This window comes from Sus scrofa, chromosome Y (genome assembly GCF_054392235.1).
Source record: "Sus scrofa isolate SSC_HxYL_T2T_F1_AM1 chromosome Y, Sscrofa_HxYL_maternal_Yorkshire_Landrace_v2.0, whole genome shotgun sequence".
In the NCBI taxonomy this organism is placed as follows: Eukaryota; Metazoa; Chordata; class Mammalia; order Artiodactyla; family Suidae; genus Sus; species Sus scrofa.
This window is the reverse complement of record NC_139402.1, coordinates 27,835,558-27,854,648: the sequence shown is the minus strand read 5'-3', so window position 1 is coordinate 27,854,648 and position 19,091 is coordinate 27,835,558.

Here is a 19,091-nt window from a genome sequence, read left to right as displayed (position 1 = left end):
CTGATGAGAGTGGTGGCTATGAGTCTACAGATGGCGATAATAGTGTTCATCCAAAAGGACCACCCATCTGATGGATCCTCCTTTCCATCAACTTCGACAGACCTCCAGAGCAAGAGCTCAGGGTGTCCATCCTTTAACTCTCAAGGTTTGAGGGTGAGACTTTCCCACATATGGCCCATCACACACCTCTTTTCTCACAGAGAGGTTGTTTGGGCACAAGGCTCCATGGGCATGATATCAGAACCATGGCCACCTCTGGGACTGCACCTTTCCGAAGGAAGGCAACTCCACACACTGGGGAGCCCAATTTTCTCTATCATGATGGATATCTGATAACATGTGCAGCACTTCAGGGTCAAGTGCTTTCTCAGTCACTGCTTCACACGAATACACAGTAGAGAATCTCTTTTGGAGAGAAAAGATATCATTCCAAACACCCAAACTAAAGGCCCCTGGACAATGAAATCAAGGAACGACTGAGGAAGGACACCCTATGAGCTGCCATTTCAATAGGCAGTGTCTTTGCCGCTTAGGGAAAATATAGGGTGTCATTTAACTGACCCACACCTCGTGTACTTTGAGAAGACATGGGTGCCAAGCACGGAGGACTGCTGGCAATCGACGTACTTCTAGAGAAAGGCCAAGAACGAGTCAAAATCTCATGCAAGAGTCCTGATACAGCCTTCGTGTCTAATAGTCCCCGGAAACACAGACAAGGGCTTGGGAATGAACCTGTGCCCTGGAATGTGGCTTGTATCCAAATTTCATCTCTCTCTCTCTCTCGGCTTCTTCCTCCTTCACATTCTCTCGAATCCTCCTCAGCCAAGGTTATCTGTGCTGGTCCAGGTTGGCAAATCTCAGCCAGGAGAGCAGTCAAATTCTTTAACCGAGATTCTCCATCAGTCTTCCAAACTCCTATCAACTACAAATTCTTTGCGCAGGAAGTAACTCCGCTTCTTGTATGGAGATATTTCACCTTACACCGTGCACCCATACCTTACCATTCTCAGCCCTTCACACTGACAGATAACCATCCCATTGCCACTGCGTTCTACATGATCACACATTTGACTCCGAGATCAACATCTTTTCCACCACCTACACATAAGGGACCTAATGAGAATTCACTTATCTGCAACACCCCACGTGTGGGATCAGGTCTGTGAAGTGGCTGGTGAGGTGGATCTCTCGACTCTTTCTAAGGGGCGTTAGGACATGAATTCTCTGCCTCTCCATGTCTCAGTGATTTGGCATCTAAGAAGGGGTCTGAGCACCCTTCAGCAGGGTCTGAATGACAATGGGACAGAGTTCCAGGATTCGGTCCCCTCAAACCAGTCTCCATTTGGGACAATCCTCCTCCTTCTCTAGACCCTCCATTGGCAGGCCAGAGGCCCCTCTCGTCCAAGAGCGAAACCTCAAGTCCTGCCCAAGGGGAGCCCTCACCACAGGGCTCACGGAAGATAACAAGAGAGACTCCTTAAATTCCTGACAACTGTGTACCCCACAAACAGCCAGCAGTGGAACTAGTCACCCCACTTCCATCCAGCACCCCTTTAGACAGGACTTATTCTTATCAACCTGTGAAATACCCACCAGACATATCCCAGCTTCATTCTTGGGAAATTTGTTACTGTGGAGAGCTAGTTTGTGATTTCATCTATGGACGTGTACGTTCCGAAGCAAGGAATGGTCCTTGCCCCCATTCCAGTATTTCGTAAGGGTTGATGTTGAGGGCCTCGTCTTTTTTGGAAGGCTGAGTGGCCAATTTTCAGGCTTTGAGATCTGGAATGAGATTTCTCATCCCGGTCATACTTAGGAGTCTTTTTTTCCCTGTTGGAAAAGACTGGAAGGGATAGGCTCACTGGTCCCTTTCAAATGGATCATCATCCAAAAGCAAGCCTGAGCAGTGCCTATTTACTCAGCAGCCTGATGAGAATGGTGGCCATGAGAAGAATGCTGGAAATACTACTTATCATCCAATTGTCCAATACATCCAATGGATCCTCGTTTCATTTAGTATCAACATACCTCCAGATCATGAGATCAGGCTGCCCGAGGTACAACCAATTGGGGGTGACGGTGAGAGCTTCCCACTTTGGGCCCATCCCTCGCCTCTCTTCTCACATACGGTGTGTTGTGTCACAATACTTGGTGTGCAGCATGCCCTTGCCATGGCAACCATTGGGCCTGAACTTCTCAGATGGAAGGCAACTCCACCTCCTCTGTGCCCACCTGCTCTCTACAGAAGGATGCCTCTTCCCCTGAACGTGTGTCAGGCTCAACACGGTGGTTCCAAAACTGCTTCCCAGGAATACACAGTCTACAACCTCATTAGGAAAGAAAATATGGCATTGAAAAAGACCCACTCCCCACGGAGCCTGAACAGCAAAACAATGGCCGATGGAGGAAGAACAACACACGAGCATCTCTTTCCATGGGAGGAGGCTTTTCCCCTGAAGGAAACTATGGAATATCTCTTACTCTGATTTCCACCCCATGCCATTGGAGAAGATAGAGGGACCACAGCAAGGCTTTCAAACCTGTCTTCCAGGATGGAGCAGGGATTGTAATAGACACATTGTGGGCGTCAGGCCTTGAAGGAGAGAAGACTCTGGTACAAGTGTGCTGGTTTGTCCCATTTGTGTGCTAGCCACCTTAAAGAAAGACACGTCCTTGGAGAAATTATCCTGCCATTGACAGTTGCTTGAAACAACAGCTCCTTTACCTCTCTCTCGCCTTCTTTTCATCTCCTTCTCTCTAGCTCTCTCACTCTCCCCTTTGCCCCCCTTCAATTTCTCCTGTATCCTCCTGCTACAATTCGACCTGGGGTAATAATGGATCAAATATATTAGCCAAGAGAATGCTCCAAGTTATCCCCCAGCCTTTTCTCCCTGTCATCCTAGGTCTGATCGCATATAAATTCCGTGGTCCTGAAAGACTTCCTGTGCTGTGTGGAGACACCCCAACTAGGTCAGCCTTAAACCATACTTCCCATATTCATCCCTTCCTATGGACACGCTGACCACTTCATATGTACTTCGGTCTCGAGGGTCCCATATTGGACGCAGAGTGCAACGCACTTGAAACAACGTTCCCATGAGTGCTCTCCCAAGAAAGTGCTGATCTGCAGCATTCCCTACCTGGTCCATGAGGTATGGTGGATTTGCTCATGTGAGGATCTCTGGACTCGTTCTTAGGGGATATAGAATATGAAGTCTAGGACTCTTCATGTCTCAATGATTGGGCATCCAAACAATGGTCTGAGCATCCTTGGCGAGTGGGCTGGCAAACAAGAGCCCAGAGTGCAAGATGTCTGTCAACAAAAACCAGTCTCTATGGATTAGACCTCCTCATTCTCTAGCCTCCGGAGTGTCAGGGACAGAGCCCACTCCCTTCCAGGAGGGAACTTTCAATACCCTCACATTGCAGGCATCATCACAGCGCTCCTGGAAGATCAGATCATCGTCCCAGCTTCCTTCCTTATGACTGTAGATAGAACAAACACACTGGCCCTGGCCCCAGGCACCACACTCCCAGTAAGCACTCAATGAGTGGGAGGGCTTGTTCTTATCCACCTGTGGAAAAGGCACCTGAAATAGACCGGATACATCTTGGTTTAAAGGCCTCTGTTTGGAGGGCTCCCCTGTGGCTTAGGCTATGGAAATATGGATTCAGAAGTGTGGAGCTGAAAATGCCCCATTGGGAAAGTCTCTTTGAGGGGTTACATCCAGGGCCTCACGCTTGGTGGAGAGCATTCGGGCATGGATTCCTTGTTTGTGCCACGGGAGGTATTGTTTCAAATGGCCCTGAAGCACAACTCTTTTTTCACATGGAGGAACTCCCGTGAGGTATTCTGCCCACGGATCCCCTGAAGATATCACATGTTCAAACACCAAGCCTCTAGAATCCACATTGAGCTTGGGAGCCTGATGAGAGTGGTGGCTATGAGTCTACAGATGGCGATAATAGTGTTCATCCAAAAGGACCACCCATCTGATGGATCCTCCTTTCCATCAACTTCGACAGACCTCCAGAGCAAGAGCTCAGGGTGTCCATCCTTTAACTCTCAAGGTTTGAGGGTGAGACTTTCCCACATATGGCCCATCACACACCTCTTTTCTCACAGAGAGGTTGTTTGGGCACAAGGCTCCATGGGCATGATATCAGAACCATGGCCACCTCTGGGACTGCACCTTTCCGAAGGAAGGCAACTCCACACACTGGGGAGCCCAATTTTCTCTATCATGATGGATATCTGATAACATGTGCAGCACTTCAGGGTCAAGTGCTTTCTCAGTCACTGCTTCACACGAATACACAGTAGAGAATCTCTTTTGGAGAGAAAAGATATCATTCCAAACACCCAAACTAAAGGCCCCTGGACAATGAAATCAAGGAACGACTGAGGAAGGACACCCTATGAGCTGCCATTTCAATAGGCAGTGTCTTTGCCGCTTAGGGAAAATATAGGGTGTCATTTAACTGACCCACACCTCGTGTACTTTGAGAAGACATGGGTGCCAAGCACGGAGGACTGCTGGCAATCGACGTACTTCTAGAGAAAGGCCAAGAACGAGTCAAAATCTCATGCAAGAGTCCTGATACAGCCTTCGTGTCTAATAGTCCCCGGAAACACAGACAAGGGCTTGGGAATGAACCTGTGCCCTGGAATGTGGCTTGTATCCAAATTTCATCTCTCTCTCTCTCTCGGCTTCTTCCTCCTTCACATTCTCTCGAATCCTCCTCAGCCAAGGTTATCTGTGCTGGTCCAGGTTGGCAAATCTCAGCCAGGAGAGCAGTCAAATTCTTTAACCGAGATTCTCCATCAGTCTTCCAAACTCCTATCAACTACAAATTCTTTGCGCAGGAAGTAACTCCGCTTCTTGTATGGAGATATTTCACCTTACACCGTGCACCCATACCTTACCATTCTCAGCCCTTCACACTGACAGATAACCATCCCATTGCCACTGCGTTCTACATGATCACACATTTGACTCCGAGATCAACATCTTTTCCACCACCTACACATAAGGGACCTAATGAGAATTCACTTATCTGCAACACCCCACGTGTGGGATCAGGTCTGTGAAGTGGCTGGTGAGGTGGATCTCTCGCCTCTTTCTAAGGGGCGTTAGGACATGAATTCTCTGCCTCTCCATGTCTCAGTGATTTGGCATCTAAGAAGGGGTCTGAGCACCCTTCAGCAGGGTCTGAATGACAATGGGACAGAGTTCCAGGATTCGGTCCCCTCAAACCAGTCTCCATTTGGGACAATCCTCCTCCTTCTCTAGACCCTCCATTGGCAGGCCAGAGGCCCCTCTCGTCCAAGAGCGAAACCTCAAGTCCTGCCCAAGGGGAGCCCTCACCACAGGGCTCACGGAAGATAACAAGAGAGACTCCTTAAATTCCTGACAACTGTGTACCCCACAAACAGCCAGCAGTGGAACTAGTCACCCCACTTCCATCCAGCACCCCTTTAGACAGGACTTATTCTTATCAACCTGTGAAATACCCACCAGACATATCCCAGCTTCATTCTTGGGAAATTTGTTACTGTGGAGAGCTAGTTTGTGATTTCATCTATGGACGTGTACGTTCCGAAGCAAGGAATGGTCCTTGCCCCCATTCCAGTATTTCGTAAGGGTTGATGTTGAGGGCCTCGTCTTTTTTGGAAGGCTGAGTGGCCAATTTTCAGGCTTTGAGATCTGGAATGAGATTTCTCATCCCGGTCATACTTAGGAGTCTTTTTTTCCCTGTTGGAAAAGACTGGAAGGGATAGGCTCACTGGTCCCTTTCAAATGGATCATCATCCAAAAGCAAGCCTGAGCAGTGCCTATTTACTCAGCAGCCTGATGAGAATGGTGGCCATGAGAAGAATGCTGGAAATACTACTTATCATCCAATTGTCCAATACATCCAATGGATCCTCGTTTCATTTAGTATCAACATACCTCCAGATCATGAGATCAGGCTGCCCGAGGTACAACCAATTGGGGGTGACGGTGAGAGCTTCCCACTTTGGGCCCATCCCTCGCCTCTCTTCTCACATACGGTGTGTTGTGTCACAATACTTGGTGTGCAGCATGCCCTTGCCATGGCAACCATTGGGCCTGAACTTCTCAGATGGAAGGCAACTCCACCTCCTCTGTGCCCACCTGCTCTCTACAGAAGGATGCCTCTTCCCCTGAACGTGTGTCAGGCTCAACACGGTGGTTCCAAAACTGCTTCCCAGGAATACACAGTCTACAACCTCATTAGGAAAGAAAATATGGCATTGAAAAAGACCCACTCCCCACGGAGCCTGAACAGCAAAACAATGGCCGATGGAGGAAGAACAACACACGAGCATCTCTTTCCATGGGAGGAGGCTTTTCCCCTGAAGGAAACTATGGAATATCTCTTACTCTGATTTCCACCCCATGCCATTGGAGAAGATAGAGGGACCACAGCAAGGCTTTCAAACCTGTCTTCCAGGATGGAGCAGGGATTGTAATAGACACATTGTGGGCGTCAGGCCTTGAAGGAGAGAAGACTCTGGTACAAGTGTGCTGGTTTGTCCCATTTGTGTGCTAGCCACCTTAAAGAAAGACACGTCCTTGGAGAAATTATCCTGCCATTGACAGTTGCTTGAAACAACAGCTCCTTTACCTCTCTCTCGCCTTCTTTTCATCTCCTTCTCTCTAGCTCTCTCACTCTCCCCTTTGCCCCCCTTCAATTTCTCCTGTATCCTCCTGCTACAATTCGACCTGGGGTAATAATGGATCAAATATATTAGCCAAGAGAATGCTCCAAGTTATCCCCCAGCCTTTTCTCCCTGTCATCCTAGGTCTGATCGCATATAAATTCCGTGGTCCTGAAAGACTTCCTGTGCTGTGTGGAGACACCCCAACTAGGTCAGCCTTAAACCATACTTCCCATATTCATCCCTTCCTATGGACACGCTGACCACTTCATATGTACTTCGGTCTCGAGGGTCCCATATTGGACGCAGAGTGCAACGCACTTGAAACAACGTTCCCATGAGTGCTCTCCCAAGAAAGTGCTGATCTGCAGCATTCCCTACCTGGTCCATGAGGTATGGTGGATTTGCTCATGTGAGGATCTCTGGACTCGTTCTTAGGGGATATAGAATATGAAGTCTAGGACTCTTCATGTCTCAATGATTGGGCATCCAAACAATGGTCTGAGCATCCTTGGCGAGTGGGCTGGCAAACAAGAGCCCAGAGTGCAAGATGTCTGTCAACAAAAACCAGTCTCTATGGATTAGACCTCCTCATTCTCTAGCCTCCGGAGTGTCAGGGACAGAGCCCACTCCCTTCCAGGAGGGAACTTTCAATACCCTCACATTGCAGGCATCATCACAGCGCTCCTGGAAGATCAGATCATCGTCCCAGCTTCCTTCCTTATGACTGTAGATAGAACAAACACACTGGCCCTGGCCCCAGGCACCACACTCCCAGTAAGCACTCAATGAGTGGGAGGGCTTGTTCTTATCCACCTGTGGAAAAGGCACCTGAAATAGACCGGATACATCTTGGTTTAAAGGCCTCTGTTTGGAGGGCTCCCCTGTGGCTTAGGCTATGGAAATATGGATTCAGAAGTGTGGAGCTGAAAATGCCCCATTGGGAAAGTCTCTTTGAGGGGTTACATCCAGGGCCTCACGCTTGGTGGAGAGCATTCGGGCATGGATTCCTTGTTTGTGCCACGGGAGGTATTGTTTCAAATGGCCCTGAAGCACAACTCTTTTTTCACATGGAGGAACTCCCGTGAGGTATTCTGCCCACGGATCCCCTGAAGATATCACATGTTCAAACACCAAGCCTCTAGAATCCACATTGAGCTTGGGAGCCTGATGAGAGTGGTGGCTATGAGTCTACAGATGGCGATAATAGTGTTCATCCAAAAGGACCACCCATCTGATGGATCCTCCTTTCCATCAACTTCGACAGACCTCCAGAGCAAGAGCTCAGGGTGTCCATCCTTTAACTCTCAAGGTTTGAGGGTGAGACTTTCCCACATATGGCCCATCACACACCTCTTTTCTCACAGAGAGGTTGTTTGGGCACAAGGCTCCATGGGCATGATATCAGAACCATGGCCACCTCTGGGACTGCACCTTTCCGAAGGAAGGCAACTCCACACACTGGGGAGCCCAATTTTCTCTATCATGATGGATATCTGATAACATGTGCAGCACTTCAGGGTCAAGTGCTTTCTCAGTCACTGCTTCACACGAATACACAGTAGAGAATCTCTTTTGGAGAGAAAAGATATCATTCCAAACACCCAAACTAAAGGCCCCTGGACAATGAAATCAAGGAACGACTGAGGAAGGACACCCTATGAGCTGCCATTTCAATAGGCAGTGTCTTTGCCGCTTAGGGAAAATATAGGGTGTCATTTAACTGACCCACACCTCGTGTACTTTGAGAAGACATGGGTGCCAAGCACGGAGGACTGCTGGCAATCGACGTACTTCTAGAGAAAGGCCAAGAACGAGTGAAAATCTCATGCAAGAGTCCTGATACAGCCTTCGTGTCTAATAGTCCCCGGAAACACAGACAAGGGCTTGGGAATGAACCTGTGCCCTGGAATGTGGCTTGTATCCAAATTTCATCTCTCTCTCTCTCTCGGCTTCTTCCTCCTTCACATTCTCTCGAATCCTCCTCAGCCAAGGTTATCTGTGCTGGTCCAGGTTGGCAAATCTCAGCCAGGAGAGCAGTCAAATTCTTTAACCGAGATTCTCCATCAGTCTTCCAAACTCCTATCAACTACAAATTCTTTGCGCAGGAAGTAACTCCGCTTCTTGTATGGAGATATTTCACCTTACACCGTGCACCCATACCTTACCATTCTCAGCCCTTCACACTGACAGATAACCATCCCATTGCCACTGCGTTCTACATGATCACACATTTGACTCCGAGATCAACATCTTTTCCACCACCTACACATAAGGGACCTAATGAGAATTCACTTATCTGCAACACCCCACGTGTGGGATCAGGTCTGTGAAGTGGCTGGTGAGGTGGATCTCTCGACTCTTTCTAAGGGGCGTTAGGACATGAATTCTCTGCCTCTCCATGTCTCAGTGATTTGGCATCTAAGAAGGGGTCTGAGCACCCTTCAGCAGGGTCTGAATGACAATGGGACAGAGTTCCAGGATTCGGTCCCCTCAAACCAGTCTCCATTTGGGACAATCCTCCTCCTTCTCTAGACCCTCCATTGGCAGGCCAGAGGCCCCTCTCGTCCAAGAGCGAAACCTCAAGTTCTGCCCAAGGGGAGCCCTCACCACAGGGCTCACGGAAGATAACAAGAGAGACTCCTTAAATTCCTGACAACTGTGTACCCCACAAACAGCCAGCAGTGGAACTAGTCACCCCACTTCCATCCAGCACCCCTTTAGACAGGACTTATTCTTATCAACCTGTGAAATACCCACCAGACATATCCCAGCTTCATTCTTGGGAAATTTGTTACTGTGGAGAGCTAGTTTGTGATTTCTTCTATTGACGTGCACGTTCCGAAGCAAGGAATGGTCCTTGCCCCCATTCCAGTATTTCGTAAGGGTTGATGTTGAGGGCCTCGTCTTTTTTGGAAGGCTGAGTGGCCAATTTTCAGGCTTTGAGATCTGGAATGAGATTTATCATCCCGGTCATACTTAGGAGTCTTTTTTTCCCTGTTGGAAAAGACTGGAAGGGATAGGCTCACTGGTCCCTTTCAAATGGATCATCATCCAAAAGCAAGCCTGAGCAGTGCCTATTTACTCAGCAGCCTGATGAGAATGGTGGCCATGAGAAGAATGCTGGAAATACTACTTATCATCCAATTGTCCAATACATCCAATGGATCCTCGTTTCATTTAGTATCAACATACCTCCAGATCATGAGATCAGGCTGCCCGAGGTACAACCAATTGGGGGTGACGGTGAGAGCTTCCCACTTTGGGCCCATCCCTCGCCTCTCTTCTCACATACGGTGTGTTGTGTCACAATACTTGGTGTGCAGCATGCCCTTGCCATGGCAACCATTGGGCCTGAACTTCTCAGATGGAAGGCAACTCCACCTCCTCTGTGCCCACCTGCTCTCTACAGAAGGATGCCTCTTCCCCTGAACGTGTGTCAGGCTCAACACGGTGGTTCCAAAACTGCTTCCCAGGAATACACAGTCTACAACCTCATTAGGAAAGAAAATATGGCATTGAAAAAGACCCACTCCCCACGGAGCCTGAACAGCAAAACAATGGCCGATGGAGGAAGAACAACACACGAGCATCTCTTTCCATGGGAGGAGGCTTTTCCCCTGATGGAAACTATGGAATATCTCTTACTCTGATTTCCACCCCATGCCATTGGAGAAGATAGAGGGACCACAGCAAGGCTTTCAAACCTGTCTTCCAGGATGGAGCAGGGATTGTAATAGACACATTGTGGGCGTCAGGCCTTGAAGGAGAGAAGACTCTGGTACAAGTGTGCTGGTTTGTCCCATTTGTGTGCTAGCCACCTTAAAGAAAGACACGTCCTTGGAGAAATTATCCTGCCATTGACAGTTGCTTGAAACAACAGCTCCTTTACCTCTCTCTCGCCTTCTTTTCATCTCCTTCTCTCTAGCTCTCTCACTCTCCCCTTTGCCCCCCTTCAATTTCTCCTGTATCCTCCTGCTACAATTCGACCTGGGGTAATAATGGATCAAATATATTAGCCAAGAGAATGCTCCAAGTTATCCCCCAGCCTTTTCTCCCTGTCATCCTAGGTCTGATCGCATATAAATTCCGTGGTCCTGAAAGACTTCCTGTGCTGTGTGGAGACACCCCAACTAGGTCAGCCTTAAACCATACTTCCCATATTCATCCCTTCCTATGGACACGCTGACCACTTCATATGTACTTCGGTCTCGAGGGTCCCATATTGGACGCAGAGTGCAACGCACTTGAAACAACGTTCCCATGAGTGCTCTCCCAAGAAAGTGCTGATCTGCAGCATTCCCTACCTGGTCCATGAGGTATGGTGGATTTGCTCATGTGAGGATCTCTGGACTCGTTCTTAGGGGATATAGAATATGAAGTCTAGGACTCTTCATGTCTCAATGATTGGGCATCCAAAGAATGGTCTGAGCATCCTTGGCGAGTGGGCTGGCCAACAAGAGCCCAGAGTGCAAGATGTCTGTCAACAAAAACCAGTCTCTATGGATTAGACCTCCTCATTCTCTAGCCTCCGGAGTGTCAGGGACAGAGCCCACTCCCTTCCAGGAGGGAACTTTCAATACCCTCACATTGCAGGCATCATCACAGCGCTCCTGGAAGATCAGATCATCGTCCCAGCTTCCTTCCTTATGACTGTAGATAGAACAAACACACTGGCCCTGGCCCCAGGCACCACACTCCCAGTAAGCACTCAATGAGTGGGAGGGCTTGTTCTTATCCACCTGTGGAAAAGGCACCTGAAATAGACCGGATACATCTTGGTTTAAAGGCCTCTGTTTGGAGGGCTCCCCTGTGGCTTAGGCTATGGAAATATGGATTCAGAAGTGTGGAGCTGAAAATGCCCCATTGGGAAAGTCTCTTTGAGGGGTTACATCCAGGGCCTCACGCTTGGTGGAGAGCATTCGGGCATGGATTCCTTCTTTGTGCCGCGGGAGGTATTGTTTCAAATGGCCCTGAAGCACAACTCTTTTTTCACATGGAGGAACTCCCGTGAGGTATTCTGCCCACGGATCCCCTGAAGATATCACATGTTCAAACACCAAGCCTCTAGAATCCACATTTAGCTTGGGAGCCTGATGAGAGTGGTGGCTTTGAGTCTACAGATGGCGATAATAGTGTTCATCCAAAAGGACCACCCATCTGAGGGATCCTCCTTTCCATCAACTTCGACAGACCTCCAGAGCAAGAGCTCAGGGTGTCCATCCTTTAACTCTCAAGGTTTGAGGGTGAGACTTTCCCACATATGGCCCATCACACACCTCTTTTCTCACAGAGAGGTTGTTTGGGCACAAGGCTCCATGGGCATGATATCAGAACCATGGCCACCTCTGGGACTGCACCTTTCCGAAGGAAGGCAACTCCACACACTGGGGAGCCCAATTTTCTCTATCATGATGGATATCTGATAACATGTGCAGCACTTCAGGGTCAAGTGCTTTCTCAGTCACTGCTTCACACGAATACACAGTAGAGAATCTCTTTTGGAGAGAAAACATATCATTCCAAACACCCAAACTAAAGGCCCCTGGACAATGAAATCAAGGAAGGACTGAGGAAGGACACCCTATGAGCTGCCATTTCAATAGGCAGTGTCTTTGCCGCTTAGGGAAAATATAGGGTGTCATTTAACTGACCCACACCTCGTGTACTTTGAGAAGACATGGGTGCCAAGCACGGAGGACTGCTGGCAATCGACGTACTTCTAGAGAAAGGCCAAGAACGAGTGAAAATCTCATGCAAGAGTCCTGATACAGCCTTCGTGTCTAATAGTCCCCGGAAACACAGACAAGGGCTTGGGAATGAACCTGTGCCCTGGAATGTGGCTTGTATCCAAATTTCATCTCTCTCTCTCTCTCGGCTTCTTCCTCCTTCACATTCTCTCGAATCCTCCTCAGCCAAGGTTATCTGTGCTGGTCCAGGTTGGCAAATCTCAGCCAGGAGAGCAGTCAAATTCTTTAACCGAGATTTTCCATCAGTCTTCCAAACTCCTATCAACTACAAATTCTTTGCGCAGGAAGTAACTCCGCTTCTTGTATGGAGATATTTCACCTTACACCGTGCACCCATACCTTACCATTCTCAGCCCTTCACACTGACAGATAACCATCCCATTGCCACTGCGTTCTACATGATCACACATTTGACTCCGAGATCAACATCTTTTCCACCACCTACACATAAGGGACCTAATGAGAATTCACTTATCTGCAACACCCCACGTGTGGGATCAGGTCTGTGAAGTGGCTGGTGAGGTGGATCTCTCGCCTCTTTCTAAGGGGCGTTAGGACATGAATTCTCTGCCTCTCCATGTCTCAGTGATTTGGCATCTAAGAAGGGGTCTGAGCACCCTTCAGCAGGGTCTGAATGACAATGGGACAGAGTTCCAGGATTCGGTCCCCTCAAACCAGTCTCCATTTGGGACAATCCTCCTCCTTCTCTAGACCCTCCATTGGCAGGCCAGAGGCCCCTCTCGTCCAAGAGCGAAACCTCAAGTCCTGCCCAAGGGGAGCCCTCACCACAGGGCTCACGGAAGATAACAAGAGAGACTCCTTAAATTCCTGACAACTGTGTACCCCACAAACAGCCAGCAGTGGAACTAGTCACCCCACTTCCATCCAGCACCCCTTTAGACAGGACTTATTCTTATCAACCTGTGAAATACCCACCAGACATATCCCAGCTTCATTCTTGGGAAATTTGTTACTGTGGAGAGCTAGTTTGTGATTTCATCTATTGACGTGTACGTTCCGAAGCAAGGAATGGTCCTTGCCCCCATTCCAGTATTTCGTAAGGGTTGATGTTGAGGGCCTCGTCTTTTTTGGAAGGCTGAGTGGCCAATTTTCAGGCTTTGAGATCTGGAATGAGATTTCTCATCCCGGTCATACTTAGGAGTCTTTTTTTCCCTGTTGGAAAAGACTGGAAGGGATAGGCTCACTGGTCCCTTTCAAATGGATCATCATCCAAAAGCAAGCCTGAGCAGTGCCTATTTCCTCAGCAGCCTGATGAGAATGGTGGCCATGAGAAGAATGCTGGAAATACTACTTATCATCCAATTGTCCAATACATCCAATGGATCCTCGTTTCATTTAGTATCAACATACCTCCAGATCATGAGATCAGGCTGCCCGAGGTAAAACCAATTGGGGGTGACGGTGAGAGCTTCCCACTTTGGGCCCATCCCTCGCCTCTCTTCTCACATACGGTGTGTTGTGTCACAATACTTGGTGCGCAGCATGCCCTTGCCATGGCAACCATTGGGCCTGAACTTCTCAGATGGAAGGCAACTCCACCTCCTCTGTGCCCACCTGCTCTCTACAGAAGGATGCCTCTTCCCCTGAACGTGTGTCAGGCTCAACACGGTGGTTCCAAAACTGCTTCCCAGGAATACACAGTCTACAACCTCATTAGGAAAGAAAATATGGCATTGAAAAAGACCCACTCCCCACGGAGCCTGAACAGCAAAACAATGGCCGATGGAGGAAGAACAACACACGAGCATCTCTTTCCATGGGAGGAGGCTCTTCCCCTGAAGGAAACTATGGAATATCTCTTACTCTGATTTCCACCCCATGCCATTGGAGAAGATAGAGGGACCACAGCAAGGCTTTCAAACCTGTCTTCCAGGATGGAGCAGGGATTGTAATAGACACATTGTGGGCGTCAGGCCTTGAAGGAGAGAAGACTCTGGTACAAGTGTGCTGGTTTGTCCCATTTGTGTGCTAGCCACCTTAAAGAAAGACACGTCCTTGGAGAAATTATCCTGCCATTGACAGTTGCTTGAAACAACAGCTCCTTTACCTCTCTCTCGCCTTCTTTTCATCTCCTTCTCTCTAGCTCTCTCACTCTCCCCTTTGCCCCCCTTCAATTTCTCCTGTATCCTCCTGCTACAATTCGACCTGGGGTAATAATGGATCAAATATATTAGCCAAGAGAATGCTCCAAGTTATCCCCCAGCCTTTTCTCCCTGTCATCCTAGGTCTGATCGCATATAAATTCCGTGGTCCTGAAAGACTTCCTGTGCTGTGTGGAGACACCCCAACTAGGTCAGCCTTAAACCATACTTCCCATATTCATCCCTTCCTATGGACACGCTGACCACTTCATATGTACTTCGGTCTCGAGGGTCCCATATTGGACGCAGAGTGCAACGCACTTGAAACAACGTTCCCATGAGTGCTCTCCCAAGAAAGTGCTGATCTGCAGCATTCCCTACCTGGTCCATGAGGTATGGTGGATTTGCTCATGTGAGGATCTCTGGACTCGTTCTTAGGGGATATAGAATATGAAGTCTAGGACTCTTCATGTCTCAATGATTGGGCATCCAAAGAATGGTCTGAGCATCCTTGGCGAGTGGGCTGGCCAACAAGAGCCCAGAGTGCAAGATGTCTGTCAACAAAAACCAGTCTCTATGGATTAGACCTCCTCATTCTCTAGCCTCCGGAGTGTCAGGGACAGAGCCCACTCCCTTCCAGGAGGGAACTTTCAATACCCTCACATTGCAGGCATCATCACAGCGCTCCTGGAAGATCAGATCATCGTCCCAGCTTCCTTCCTTATGACTGTAGATAGAACAAACACACTGGCCCTGGCCCCAGGCACCACACTCCCAGTAAGCACTCAATGAGTGGGAGGGCTTGTTCTTATCCACCTGTGGAAAAGGCACCTGAAATAGACCGGATACATCTTGGTTTAAAGGCCTCTGTTTGGAGGGCTCCCCTGTGGCTTAGGCTATGGAAATATGGATTCAGAAGTGTGGAGCTGAAAATGCCCCATTGGGAAAGTCTCTTTGAGGGGTTACATCCAGGGCCTCACGCTTGGTGGAGAGCATTCGGGCATGGATTCCTTCTTTGTGCCGCGGGAGGTATTGTTTCAAATGGCCCTGAAGCACAACTCTTTTTTCACATGGAGGAACTCCCGTGAGGTATTCTGCCCACGGATCCCCTGAAGATATCACATGTTCAAACACCAAGCCTCTAGAATCCACATTTAGCTTGGGAGCCTGATGAGAGTGGTGGCTTTGAGTCTACAGATGGCGATAATAGTGTTCATCCAAAAGGACCACCCATCTGAGGGATCCTCCTTTCCATCAACTTCGACAGACCTCCAGAGCAAGAGCTCAGGGTGTCCATCCTTTAACTCTCAAGGTTTGAGGGTGAGACTTTCCCACATATGGCCCATCACACACCTCTTTTCTCACAGAGAGGTTGTTTGGGCACAAGGCTCCATGGGCATGATATCAGAACCATGGCCACCTCTGGGACTGCACCTTTCCGAAGGAAGGCAACTCCACACACTGGGGAGCCCAATTTTCTCTATCATGATGGATATCTGATAACATGTGCAGCACTTCAGGGTCAAGTGCTTTCTCAGTCACTGCTTCACACGAATACACAGTAGAGAATCTCTTTTGGAGAGAAAAGATATCATTCCAAACACCCAAACTAAAGGCCCCTGGACAATGAAATCAAGGAACGACTGAGGAAGGACACCCTATGAGCTGCCATTTCAATAGGCAGTGTCTTTGCCGCTTAGGGAAAATATAGGGTGTCATTTAACTGACCCACACCTCGTGTACTTTGAGAAGACATGGGTGCCAAGCACGGAGGACTGCTGGCAATCGACGTACTTCTAGAGAAAGGCCAAGAACGAGTGAAAATCTCATGCAAGAGTCCTGATACAGCCTTCGTGTCTAATAGTCCCCGGAAACACAGACAAGGGCTTGGGAATGAAACTGTGCCCTGGAATGTGGCTTGTATCCAAATTTCATCTCTCTCTCTCTCTCGGCTTCTTCCTCCTTCACATTCTCTCGAATCCTCCTCAGCCAAGGTTATCTGTGCTGGTCCAGGTTGGCAAATCTCAGCCAGGAGAGCAGTCAAATTCTTTAACCGAGATTTTCCATCAGTCTTCCAAACTACTATCAACTACAAATTCTTTTCGCAGGAAGTAACTCCGCTTCTTGTATGGAGATATTTCACCTTACACCGTGCACCCATACCTTACCATTCTCAGCCCTTCACACTGACAGATAACCATCCCATTGCCACTGCGTTCTACATGATCACACATTTGACTCCGAGATCAACATCTTTTCCACCACCTACACATAAGGGACCTAATGAGAATTCACTTATCTGCAACACCCCACGTGTGGGATCAGGTCTGTGAAGTGGCTGGTGAGGTGGATCTCTCGACTCTTTCTAAGGGGCGTTAGGACATGAATTCTCTGCCTCTCCATGTCTCAGTGATTTGGCATCTAAGAAGGGGTCTGAGCACCCTTCAGCAGGGTCTGAATGACAATGGGACAGAGTTCCAGGATTCGGTCCCCTCAAACCAGTCTCCATTTGGGACAATCCTCCTCCTTCTCTAGACCCTCCATTGGCAGGCCAGAGGCCCCTCTCGTCCAAGAGCGAAACCTCAAGTCCTGCCCAAGGGGAGCCCTCACCACAGGGCTCACGGAAGATAACAAGAGAGACTCCTTAAATTCCTGACAACTGTGTACCCCACAAACAGCCAGCAGTGGAACTAGTCACCCCACTTCCATCCAGCACCCCTTTAGACAGGACTTATTCTTATCAACCTGTGAAATACCCACCAGACATATCCCAGCTTCATTCTTGGGAAATTTGTTACTGTGGAGAGCTAGTTTGTGATTTCATCTATTGACGTGTACGTTCCGAAGCAAGGAATGGTCCTTGCCCCCATTCCAGTATTTCGTAAGGGTTGATGTTGAGGGCCTCGTCTTTTTTGGAAGGCTGAGTGGCCAATTTTCAGGCTTTGAGATCTGGAATGAGATTTCTCATCCCGGTCATACTTAGGAGTCTTTTTTTCCCTGTTGGAAAAGACTGGAAGGGATAGGCTCACTGGTCCCTTTCAAATGGATCATCATCCAAAAGCAAGCCTGAGCAGTGCCTATTTACTCAGCAGCCTGATGAGAATGGTGGCCCTGAGAAGAATGCTGGAAATACTACTTATCATCCAATTGTCCAATACATCCAATGGATCATGCTTTAATTTAGTATCAACATACCTCCAGATCATGAGATCAGGCTGCCCGAGGTACAACCAATTGGGGGTGACGGTGAGAGCTTCCCACTTTTGGCCCATCCCTCGCCTCTCTTCTCACATACGGTGTGTTGTGTCACAATACTTGGTGCGCAGCATGCCCTTGCCATGGCAACCATTGGGCCTGAACTTCTCAGATGGAAGGCAACTCCACCTCCTCTGTGCCCACCTGCTCTCTACAGAAGGATGCCTCTTCCCCTGAACGTGTGTCAGGCTCAACACGGTGGTTCCACAACTGCTTCCCAGGAATACACAGTCTACAACCTCATTAGGAAAGAAAATATGGCATTGAAAAAGACCCACTCCCCACGGAGCCTGAACAGCAAAACAATGGCCGATGGAGGAAGAACAACACACGAGCATCTCTTTCCATGGGAGGAGGCTTTTCCCCTGAAGGAAACTATGGAATATCTCTTACTCTGATTTCCACCCCATGCCATTGGAGAAGATAGAGGGACCACAGCAAGGCTTTCAAACCTGTCTTCCAGGATGGAGCAGGGATTGTAATAGACACATTTTGGTCGTCAGGCCATGAAGGAGGGAAGACTCTGGTACAAGTGTGCTGGTTTGTCCCATTTGTGTGCTAGCCACCTTAAAGAAAGACACGTCCTTGGAGAAATTATCCTGCCATTGACAGTTGCTTGAAACAACAGCTCCTTTACCTCTCTCTCGCCTTCTTTTCATCTCCTTCTCTCTAGCTCTCTCACTCTCCCCTTTGCCCCCCTTCAATTTCTCCTGTATCCTCCTGCTACAATTCGACCTGGGGTAATAATGGATCAAATATATTAGCCAAGAGAATGCTCCAAGTTATCCCCCAGCCTTTTCTCCCTGTCATCCTAGGTCTGATCGCATATAAATTCCGTGGTCCTGAAAGACTTCCTGTGCTGTGTGGAGACACCCCAACTAGGTCAGCCTTAAACCATACTTCCCATATTCATCCCTTCCTATGGACACGCTGACTACTTCATGTGTACTTCGGTCTCGAGGGTCCCATATTGGACGCAGAGAGCAACACACTTGAAACAACGTTCCCATGAGTGCTCTCCCAAGAAAGTGCTGATCTGCAGCATTCCCTACCTGGTCCATGAGGTATGGTGGATTTGCTCATGTGAGGATCTCTGGACTCGTTCTTAGGGGATATAGAATATGAAGTCTAGGACTCTTCATGTCTCAATGATTGGGCATCCAAAGAATGGTCTGAGCATCCTTGGCGAGTGGGCTGGCCAACAAGAGCCCAGAGTGCAAGATGTCTGTCAACAAAAACCAGTCTCTATGGATTAGACCTCCTCATTCTCTAGCCTCAGGAGTGTCAGGGACAGAGCCC